Raw genomic sequence first — 10,718 nt, forward strand, 5'->3', positions numbered from 1 at the left:
CTTTTCTTGCCACTTTAGCCCTTTGGACCTACAAACATATGCAAATAGCTTAAAATACTAAAATAACTAGGAAGTAACTCGTTAAATGCAAGGAATTAAACTAACAAGTCGCATAAATATGCTCCTATCAAATTCCACCACACTTAGCTTTTGCTAGCCCTCGAGCAAAACAAAAACAAACAAAACACACTCTAAACCTTCCAACATTTGCCTCAGGGATTTCCAATGCAACATGACATATTAAAAATCACTACTCCCACATATTTTAGCCATCTTTACACTTGAGCAAACACTTAACCGCAGTCACCACTCACTAATTCGCCTTTAATCAATTAAAACAACATTTTGAAAGTAGTAGCATGCCTTAGAGAATCCCTGAATTCCTCACTGGATATACTCTCCATTTTCACACAGATTTTCTGACTACCTTCTCTACACTAAGTATATGTGAGAAGATTGATGTAAACATGTAGACTAGCACTCACATATGTTATAACAAAGAAAGCAATTTCTGGAATTATTAATATGATATGTATATGATCTCATGAACAGAATGCCACTACTTAGAGGCGAGAACCAGGGATTCCATATGCTCATACCAATGTCAAACTCCACATATTGAAACACATAACAATCAAGATAGAAGTCTAAGGGTTGTAATGGGGCTAAGGTAATGGTTAACAAAGAAAGGTAAAGGATAAACAAGGGTTCTTAAAGCAATAGAAGCAAAGTAATGAAATAAACACTTAGAATCCACTTTTGAAAGAAAAAATCAACTTTAACACAAAGGGAAGATTCACACATCACTTAGGGTCAAATTCAAACTTTTGGACCCTTTCTTCAACAACCAATACTTGTGAGTTCATTCTCACTTATTTCTTAACTCTTTTCTTTTCTTTTTCACGTTTTTCTTCTTCTTTTTTTTTCTTTTTCTTTTTCATAGATTTCCATTGAAAACCCTTCCCCAACACTTGTTTTTTTGCATAATGTAAATCAAAAGGAATTCCCTCTAAGTCATGCTTCACTATTCTTTAAGAACAAGGGTATGGATAGTCCTATTCTAGGCTAGGTAAGGATAATGTGGGTTAACAAAGAAAATAGGCTAAATAAGGCTCAAAAGGGTTAAACCTACAATACATATGCAAAGGGTAAGGCTTTTTGGCTTTGGTTTAACTAAACAACTTCATCTTATTGTATGTTATGCACTCAATATTATACTTTGAATGAAACGGGCATGAGTTCTAGTATTTGGAACTATAATGATGAAAACGCATTCTAAGTAGCAACCAAGCAAAGAAATAATGGGATCATGCAACGACTTTAGAAAACAAGAAATCACAAATTAATAACTCTCCAAACACAGTTTAGGCTCAAGTCTTTTAGGGTTGTACCGTTAGTTTGAGTTCCTTCCTTCAAGCATGTGAATTTGTAAACAACAACTACAATTAAGCATAAACCAAAGAGCAAATCAAATTTCCATCCATGTTTGTAACTTTCTTTAACAGTCATGCAATTAAAAATCAAATCCTCATCATTGTGTTGGAAGGTACCCTAAGACACAAACACACATAAAAAACAACTCTAAAAAACCGACTTTTTTGGGCTTTTCAAAACTTTTTCGAATTTCTTTTCAAATTTTCGTATTTTCCTTTCAAAACACATTAAAACACTTCAAAATGCACTAAAAACACTTAAAAACAGTGATTAACAACTTTAGAAGTGATAAGTGATAAAATCTGACGAAATTCATGAAAAACACTTTGTTTACCCCCCCACACTTAAACCAAACATTGTCCTCATTGTTTCAAAGAAAGACCCACTAAAAAACAATCAAACAAACAACGAACAAACAAGACAAATATGGCAAAGTAAAAGCAATAAAGAGCAGGGTTAAGGAACGCAAATCTGGTTGTGGATTGTTGGAGATTCCTAGGTCTTCTTTATTTGAATGCATGTGTTGCCTCCTAAGAAGCGCTTGCTTTAACGTCTTCTAGCCGGACGATACCTCTCTTTAAGCTTCATTGGAGCCCACAACATGGAGGGGTATTTCCTCCACCACATGCTCCTCAAAAAGGTCATAATAAGTCTCAATGAATGGAAGAGGATAGTGATCCTCCCTGATTGTGATGTTGAGCTTCCTAAAGTCAATGTGAACTCTCCCATCACCTTGGATTCGATTGGCAACTTGCACCAAAGAAGGTAACAACCTATTAGTTGAAATGGGAATTTGAATTGGAATAGGTGGCGCACCAATATATTGTGATGAAGACTCAAAAATGGCAGCACTATCAACAAAATCACTAGGGGTGCTCTCAGCCAGATTGGGTGTTTTGAGGGCAGTGGTGTGTTCCATGTGCTCCACTCCAATTCCTTCTTCAATGGTGGTTCTAGATGCATCCTTCTTGATAGGCGTTGAACGTTCCTGCCGTATATCCTTATTCACATCAATGGCAAAACAAGAACGAACATCATTGGGATTCTTAACAGATTCAGAAACATTGAATTTAATTATATCACCACCAAACTCCATTGTTAATGCTCCCTTGGCCACATCAATCTTGATTTGGGCTGTTTTCATGAATGATCTTCTAAGGAGGATCGACAATGGGGGAGAATGGGTTGAATCCTCCATTTCAAGCACATAGAAATCAACTAGAAAGATTAAATGATCAACTTGCACCAAAACATCTTCCAAAACCCCTTTTAGATATGCATTAGAACGATCGGCTAATTGAATAATAACTCCATCATTTTTAAGCTCTCCTAAGTTCATAGATGCATAAATAGAGTAAGGCATGACATTAATGGATGCACCTAAGTCTAACATAGCATGTTCAAACCTTGTATTACCAATTACATAAGGGATAATGAAACTACCTGGATCTTTGCACTTAGGAGGCAATTTCCTTTGTAACATTGCAGAGACATTTTCACTTACATGGACTGCTTCCTTGTTTGAAATCCTCTTTGTTGTTGTGCAAAGTTCTTTCAAGAATTTGGCATACTTTGGAACTTGTTTGATTGCATCAAGGAGCGGGATATTGACTTGCACCTTTCTAAATGTCTCAAGAATGTCCTTTTCACTATCTTCTTTCTTGGATTGCAAAAATCTGCGAGGGAAAGGCACATTTGGTGGAATAACGTTAGAAAAAAATTGAATTTGGACTTACCTTAGTTGAATTGGACGACATAGGGTGCTTAATGGGCTGCGGCAAGGGCTGTTCTACCCCTGCCGTGGATTTTCCTTTTTCCTCCTCCTCTTGTAGCAGCTTTTCATCCTCTTTTTGGCTTGATTTGGATGGTTGTGGGTTGGTTCCAACTTCCTTGCCACTTCTTAAAGTGATGGCATTAGCGGTTTCAAATCTTCCCCTTGGATTCACAATGGTTGAACTAGGCAATTTGCCTTGGTCTCTAAATTGTCCCATGAATTCCGCCATCTGCCCAATTTGCTTCTTCAATTCATCCACCTCTTTAGCTTTATTTTGTACTCCTTGCGTCAAAGAGGTGAGTAATTGAATAACTCTATCATTATCCAAAGACATACCTGAATTTGGTTGAATCGAAGGTGGTTGAGGTTGCATTAGTGCAAATGGCCTTTGAAAAATCCCAGGGGGTGCCTGTCGAAATCCTCTTTGTTGTTGAGGTTGTTGAGGCTCCCTCCACTTCATGTTTGGATGATCTCTCCATCCTCGATTGTAAGTGTTGGCGTATGGATCATGCCTTAGTTGATTTTGGCCTTGAAATCCCACAACATTGGCACTTTCCCATCCCCCATTTTCAATCAATTGAGGACATTGATCATTGGAATGTCCTTGCATAGTGCACACGCCACATACACTAGGTCTTTGCACTTTGGATCCATTAACAACCTGTGACACAAGAACAGTGAGATTAGCCAATTGAGATTGAATTTCAGAAATTGCACTTACCTCATTCACTTGAGGTTGTTGCCGTGGGGTGTCCTTTTGTCCAACTCCTTCGTATTGTTGTGCATTCAAGGCTTGATTTGCAATTAAAGTCTTGGCATCAATTGGTGTTTTGTCAACCAAAGCTCCTCATGCCGAGGCATCTAATATTTGTCTCTCAATTGGAAGAAGTCATTCGTAGAAATATTGAATTAGAAGCTCATCTTTCATTTGATGTTGAGGGCATGATGCAACTAGAGTCTTGAAACGCTTATAATATGCTGGAAACGATTCTCCTTGGTTTTGTTGAATGCCACTAAGTTTCTTCCTCAAAAGAATGATTCTTGAAGTGGGGAAGAATTTTTCTAAGAATGCTCTCTTCATGCTTTCCCAAGATGTGATAGTTCTAGGTGCTAATTCATAGAGCCAATCTTTAGCTTTTTCCAAAAGAGAGAATGGAAAAGCTTTCATCTTCAAAATATTGTCATCCACGTTGATTGGTGTCATGCTTGAACATACCACTTTGAATTCCTTCAAGTGATTGTTTGGATCTTCCATGGACAGCCCATGGTATTTGGGAATATGATGCAGCAAGCTAGACTTCAATTCGAACTCATCGGTCTTGTCTTGAGCTACCCTAGAATATTGAATGCATAGGGGCACGACATTGTCCAATCCCGAGGCTGAAAGTTCCTTGATTGTTCGATTATTCGCAGCCATGATGTGTTCTTCCTCTTCTTCTTCTTCAAACTCAGATTCAGAGCTAGAACTAGGTGGATTAGGTTCTGGCTCCTTCTTCTTTCTTCTCAAAGTTTGCTCAAAATCGTCGTCAAACTCTAAGATATGTGCACGAATAGGTTGAGAACTTCGAGTCATAAACTAGTACCTAAACAAAATAAAACAAAACAAAACAAAATAAAATGAGTAACCAAAATTAAAAGACATGAAAACAAAAGAAAACAGAGGGGATTAGCAAAATTGCTAATCCCTGGCAACGGCGCCAAAAATTTGATGTGTTATATAATAGCACTCAAATTAAACCCTCTTATTGACAATTGTAGTAAAGATGTAAGTAGGGATCGTTCTAGGCCGGGGATTAGGAGGGATTGCTAATCTATTCTAAATAGACTTAAAAACACAAAACTAAACTTAAAAACAAAAAAATAGACTCTAAGACTCTTAACTAGACTTATATGACTCAAAATAAGCTAATCAAACTCAAAACTGCATAAAACAATAAAAAAGACTCAAAACAAACACTAGGACTTACTTTGGATGAAAATTGAATTGATTTTGACTCAAAACACTTAAAAACACAAATTTGGACATATTCTAACTAATTTGACACAACAAAGTAAAGGGGATTGGGTTTTTGACGAATTTAAAGTAAATAAACAAACTTGCTGAAACTAAGTAAAGAGATACGAATTTGGGTGAATTAATGGGTGATAGGCTAGCTAGATGGTCCTTCTCCACACATGACACACTTGCATACAAATCGATTTCCAGTTGCTTTTCCAATAAACCATGAACCTCAACGCCCCAGATTAACCGTGAACAACATTATTTAACCCTCATATTTTCCTTAAGTCATTGAATTGGATGGAATACCTATCAGCAACCAAATTATTCTTCAATAGTTCCCTACATGAACAACATAATAGAGATACAATCAAAGATCATTAATCTTTGTGAAAATCATAAGCATTGACAAGGCATTCGTAACTATGAACAACATGATACTCTGGCCAGGAATTTACTTAACACGATTGTGACTAGCAACCTCCACTACTTGTGAATATAAGTTCGTAACGATTATGTGAAACTCCATTATATTCTAGCATCAAATTCATGCATGCAAACTAAGTAGGCTTCCTTAATCAACATACAAGAATAAGTTCTTAATCCAACAGTTAAGTAAACTGCATTCACGATTTATGAAATCACAACTGGAAGTAATCAATTCATATTGCAAATATAATCATGGTTTCAAAGTCTCCTCTAGCTAAAACAAGTTTAGCTCCTTATGTTCACAATTAAACAAAGAAAACTTAAATTAAACATTGAAAACAAAAGATTGAATACACCTAGAAACGCTTTAACAATCCAAAACTTGAATGGTAGGCACGGCTTCAAGGGTCTTCTCTCATTTCTCCTTGCAAAATTGTGGCACAAGGGTAGTTGTGGCTGAAATTGGGTTATTATGTATTAGGGATGGGTTGTGTGAATTATGGTGATGGATGGATGAATGAATTGAATGGTTGAATGGGTGAATGAATGAACGGTGGTCCTTTGTGCGGCAGATTGTTATAGTTAAAGGGAGAAAGGGCTAGGCATTAATTAATGTTTTTAGGAAAGATTTGCACCCCAAATCCTCAAGGAAAAAGGGTAATTAAATCAGAATCCAAGAGAGAAAAGGGAAGAAGGGTGCGGCAAGGGAATTGGGAAAGGGGGAAGGCCTTGCACGGCAAGGAAAGGGAAGGAAAGGGATAAGTGGTGCTGCATCCCTCTTAGAATGGGATTAGGCTTCTAGAATATAAATCTAAGTGTCCCAATATAAATAGGGATCCTCTTGGCAGCAGGAAATTAAGTAGGAAAATATTAGGATTGACTAAGTCAAAATAAGGTAGTTCGACTTATGTTTCCTTGTTTGTAGCTGATTCATTTTCTTCCAAGTCTTGAATTAATTTCTTCCATCTCTTTAGCATATTCTTAGCCTTTCTTGAACTTCAATTTCGTCCATCCACCTTGCTCCATGCATGTGCTATCCATTCCAATCCCAAAACTTCTCCAAGATCCTCCAAATTGCCTTTTCTTGCCACTTTAGCCCTTGGGACCTGCAAACACACGAAAATAGCTTAAAATACTAAAATAACTAGGAAGTAACTCGCTAAATGCAAGGAATTAAACTAACAAAGTCGCATAAATATGCTCCTATCAGTAGCTCATATTTAAAAAGTTTCAATGTCATACCTTATGTACGAATTTGTTGCAATGTTCTACCTCCATTACGTTGTCTGTCAATTCCTCTGTTATATGCTGACGTGGCTTATGCTGGGTCCCATCCTCTCCACATATGAACTTCCACGTGGTTTGCCACATAGATTTCCCGCCAAAATTAATTTCCACGTCATTTTTTTAAATAAAAAAATTTTGAATTTTTTTTTCAGTATAATTTTTTCCTGCCAAAACTAGTCCATGTTAGCAAAAAAAATAATATTAAAAAAAATTAATTTTTTAAAGGGTCCAATTTTGGACCTAAAAAAACCAAATGGAAATTCTACATAAACACATGATCCCACATCAATACAAATCCTATGTAAACACATGATATAACCAAAAGATGAACACAAAGTCCACTTAAAACAAAACATTTGTAAAAACCAAAAGATGAACTGTAATTCATATGGCATCGTTAATCCATCCAACATTTACAAAGATATCCATTAGACATCCTTCAATATCCCAAAATGCACAGTGCACTGATTCCAAAAACCTACTAAAATCCATCTAGCAAAACAGTGCAAAATAGTGCAGTTTCAAGGTTCCAAATCAGTTAAAAAAACCAAAAGAAATTCAATGTTTGTGATGTCTAATTCCAGAACCCATGTACCATAATTTCAGTTCCTATTGCACATAAAACATGAACTAAAAAACAGTAATTTGTTACAAGGTCTGGCATCTTTAGGTCTTGGTTTGCCTTGTCTTCCTCTACTTGGTGGGTCTCGGTGAATAAGCTTCAGGATTTGCAGATGAACCATCCCCTGTTTGTGATGCCTAATTTCAATGTTCATTACCAAAGGTCAAATGCAAAAGGTCAGATGCAAAGCAAGGTTCTAAACTAAACTTGTTGTTGTAAACTACAAAGGAGAGGATTAGGTTTTTACCTTAGATTTCCTTGTCCTCTTTCTAAGTGAAGCTTCGGCTGATGATGATGTTCTCCCTTGTGTTGATGTGGATGCCTATAACAAAGTATAAAATCATTCATTAAAGGATTAAAAGATTAAAGGATTAAGGATTAGAGGATTAAAGGACGAAAGGATTAAAGGATGAAAGGATTAAAGAAAGTACAAACGTTACCTGTTTGTCCTTTGGAGGAAGATGTCGATGATGGGTCCTTGAATTATGTCCTTCTAGCTTGCATATAGTATACTTTAAAGCACATTTCCTTTTCCTTCCTAGCTTAAGTGGCTTATGAGGACCTTCAGGATTATTTGGTAGGTGGTGGGAGTTTGTTCACCATCTTTCTCCAATTCAGCAACTTCTTTGTTTCTCTTCTTCTTTGGTCTTCTAGGTTGCCTTGTATATAATGGAGGCAAGATTGGTGGGTTTTCAATATTCTCCCACGATGACATACCATTCATTGACATTATTAAGCGAGAATAAACTTCCAAGTACCGTGCCTTTGAATAGTAAGCATCCACATAATTCTCAAGTTTTTCTCTCTTGAAATGGATGGCAGATTGCATAGTTGCAAGTTATTCTCGTCAACTTGTACTTCCTACTAGAGCATGTCTTCTTAACCAAGCCCACCATGTATTGTTCCCCACCTCCAGCATCCACTTGAAATTTGGTCCCTTTTAACCATTATGCAATGCACCTGCCACTTAAGAGTTTGGCTTCCTCTAACTTCTTCTTAATCTTAGGGCAGAGATCTCCTACATGCTTCATCATTATACCTCACCTTATTTGAATTCTCTTCATCAACATAGTGTGAATCATTTGCAGCATAGTTATAATAGGCTTTTGTCTTGGCCATAGTATGACTGCATTGAATGATTCACACAAATTATTTAGCAACATGTCACACTTCGGATAAATTTCAAAGTGGGACTTACTCCATTGAGTTGCAGGCTTATTCACTAGCCATTTGTAGGCCTCATCGTCTAGCTTCTTAACCTCCTCCATTGCCTTTTTGAAGTATGGAACCGTTGTTCTTTTGGCAACTACCCATAGAGCATCCTTCAAAGTTTTTCCCTTGAACAAATTCCTATAGTTTATGTACAAATGCCTCACAGAATCTGTGGTGGCATATGGGAAGAACCTTTTGAAATGCTGGAATTAGCCCCTTTTGCATGTCACTGATAAATGTCCACCCATTTTGGTTTTCCATACCCACATCATCAACTAACAGTTGTAAGAACCAAATCCAAGCTACCTTGTTTTCCATTTCCACCACTGCATAAGCAATAACCCATGTCTCATCGTTTGGATCGATGCCAACAACACATAGCAACTGCCCTCCAGGTAAAACCTTTAAGTGGCACCCATCTAAACTTATCAAAGGTATACATCCTACCTAAAGCTTTCTTTGCATGCCCCCAAGCAAGCATATATCCTCTTAAACCTTTCCACATCTAACTTCAACTTCACAATGCTTCCAGGGTTAGTCCTTTTTACTTCCTCAGCAAAATCCCACAGTTTTGTATATTGCTTTGCATATTTCCCTTCAATAATCTTGAAAGTTTTATTCAATGCCCTATAAGCCTTCATCTTTCTACACCTATGGTTCCACTCGGATTCCACAGTGGATAAAAATGATTCAACATGCCATGTGGGATTGAGCTTTAGCCAATCCAAGTACAAATCTGTGAGTAAAGAAGCGGTCATGTTCTTATTTGCCCAAGTCCTCCCACAGGTGTTGTAATCAAGGATTGTGTTGATTTGGATGCTGTTTGATCCATACATCTTGCCAGTAGCACACATCTAATGGCAGTCCTTTGCACACTTGGTAGTAATCTTCAACTTCTCATTCCTATGAAAATGAATTTCCCCATATCCATTTATCATGACGGCTTTCTCTGAAAATAAGCCTTAGAGTAAATTTTGGATTTTTCATGTCCGTTTTCTCATTAAACTCTGGATAATGCTATCTTTTTTTGCCTCCTTCCTCATCTTCAAAGTGTACAATTTACAAAGCATCAGAATTATAATCTGGATCATGAACCAGATTCATCTCCCTATCTCCAGCTTCTTGAACCTCTTGTTGTCATTCTTCTTCTTGTCTCTCCCCTTCTCTTTCATTGGCTTCTTTTTCTTCTCATTCTCCTTCATTGCTTTCCTCAGTTTGCCTTTTTTTTCCTTTTCTGAGATTGCCTTCGTGTTCTTTGCTCATATTTCACCTCATGGGCTACCTGAATCACATCATACTTAGCAAAATTTGGGTTATCTTCATCACTCCCATAATCACTCTCTACAAAGTCACTGTCTTCTTCAGGATCTTCTTCATCACTTCCTTCTTGGTCTCTTTCAAAATCGACAGGTACATCAAAGAAGGTGTCACCATGTTCCCCTTCATCTTCTTCACCAACTTGTACATTTTCAACCTCAACTTGTTAATCAACTTGTACACCTTGTTCAACAACTTATTTGCCTTGTTCACCAACTTGTTCATCAACTTGTACACCTTGTTCATTAACTTGTTCAACAACTTGTACATCTTTAACCTCAGCCACACTTGTACCAGCCACCTCTTCTTGGTGAAAACCATCATTTGAGCACATAATAGTCACCTCTTCTTTAACAGACACACCCTTATTATCTGAGGGTCCTTCAATAACTAGTAACCCCTTTCTTTTTCTTGATTTACAAGTTATTTCCATAACATCCCATTCCTCATCACTTAATTCCTCAATAACCACTGTGCTTGGACCAGTGCACTCCATAGACTCCATAAATTGTTGTTCCTTGGTAAAGGCTTCTTCTGCAAACAATTCTTCAATGTACATGTCTAATAATCGAGCCTTTGGAACAAAGTTGCACATTTTTTGTACATTGGCTTCACTCTGAATGGGCTTCAAACCATTACTAATG

The 10,718-nt window shown here is 37.1% G+C and overlaps 1 pseudogene; it reads right to left on the reverse strand.

Moving 5' to 3' along the window:
* Positions 1-2,011: 2,011 nt before the first annotated feature.
* LOC148692328 (uncharacterized) lies at positions 2,012-4,781 on the reverse strand (annotated as a pseudogene).
* Between the last annotated feature and the right edge of the window lie 5,937 nt (positions 4,782-10,718).

Source organism: Pyrus communis, chromosome 12 (assembly GCF_041283825.1).
Source record: "Pyrus communis isolate YQ-2024b chromosome 12, ASM4128382v1, whole genome shotgun sequence".
Taxonomy (NCBI): domain Eukaryota; kingdom Viridiplantae; phylum Streptophyta; class Magnoliopsida; order Rosales; family Rosaceae; genus Pyrus; species Pyrus communis.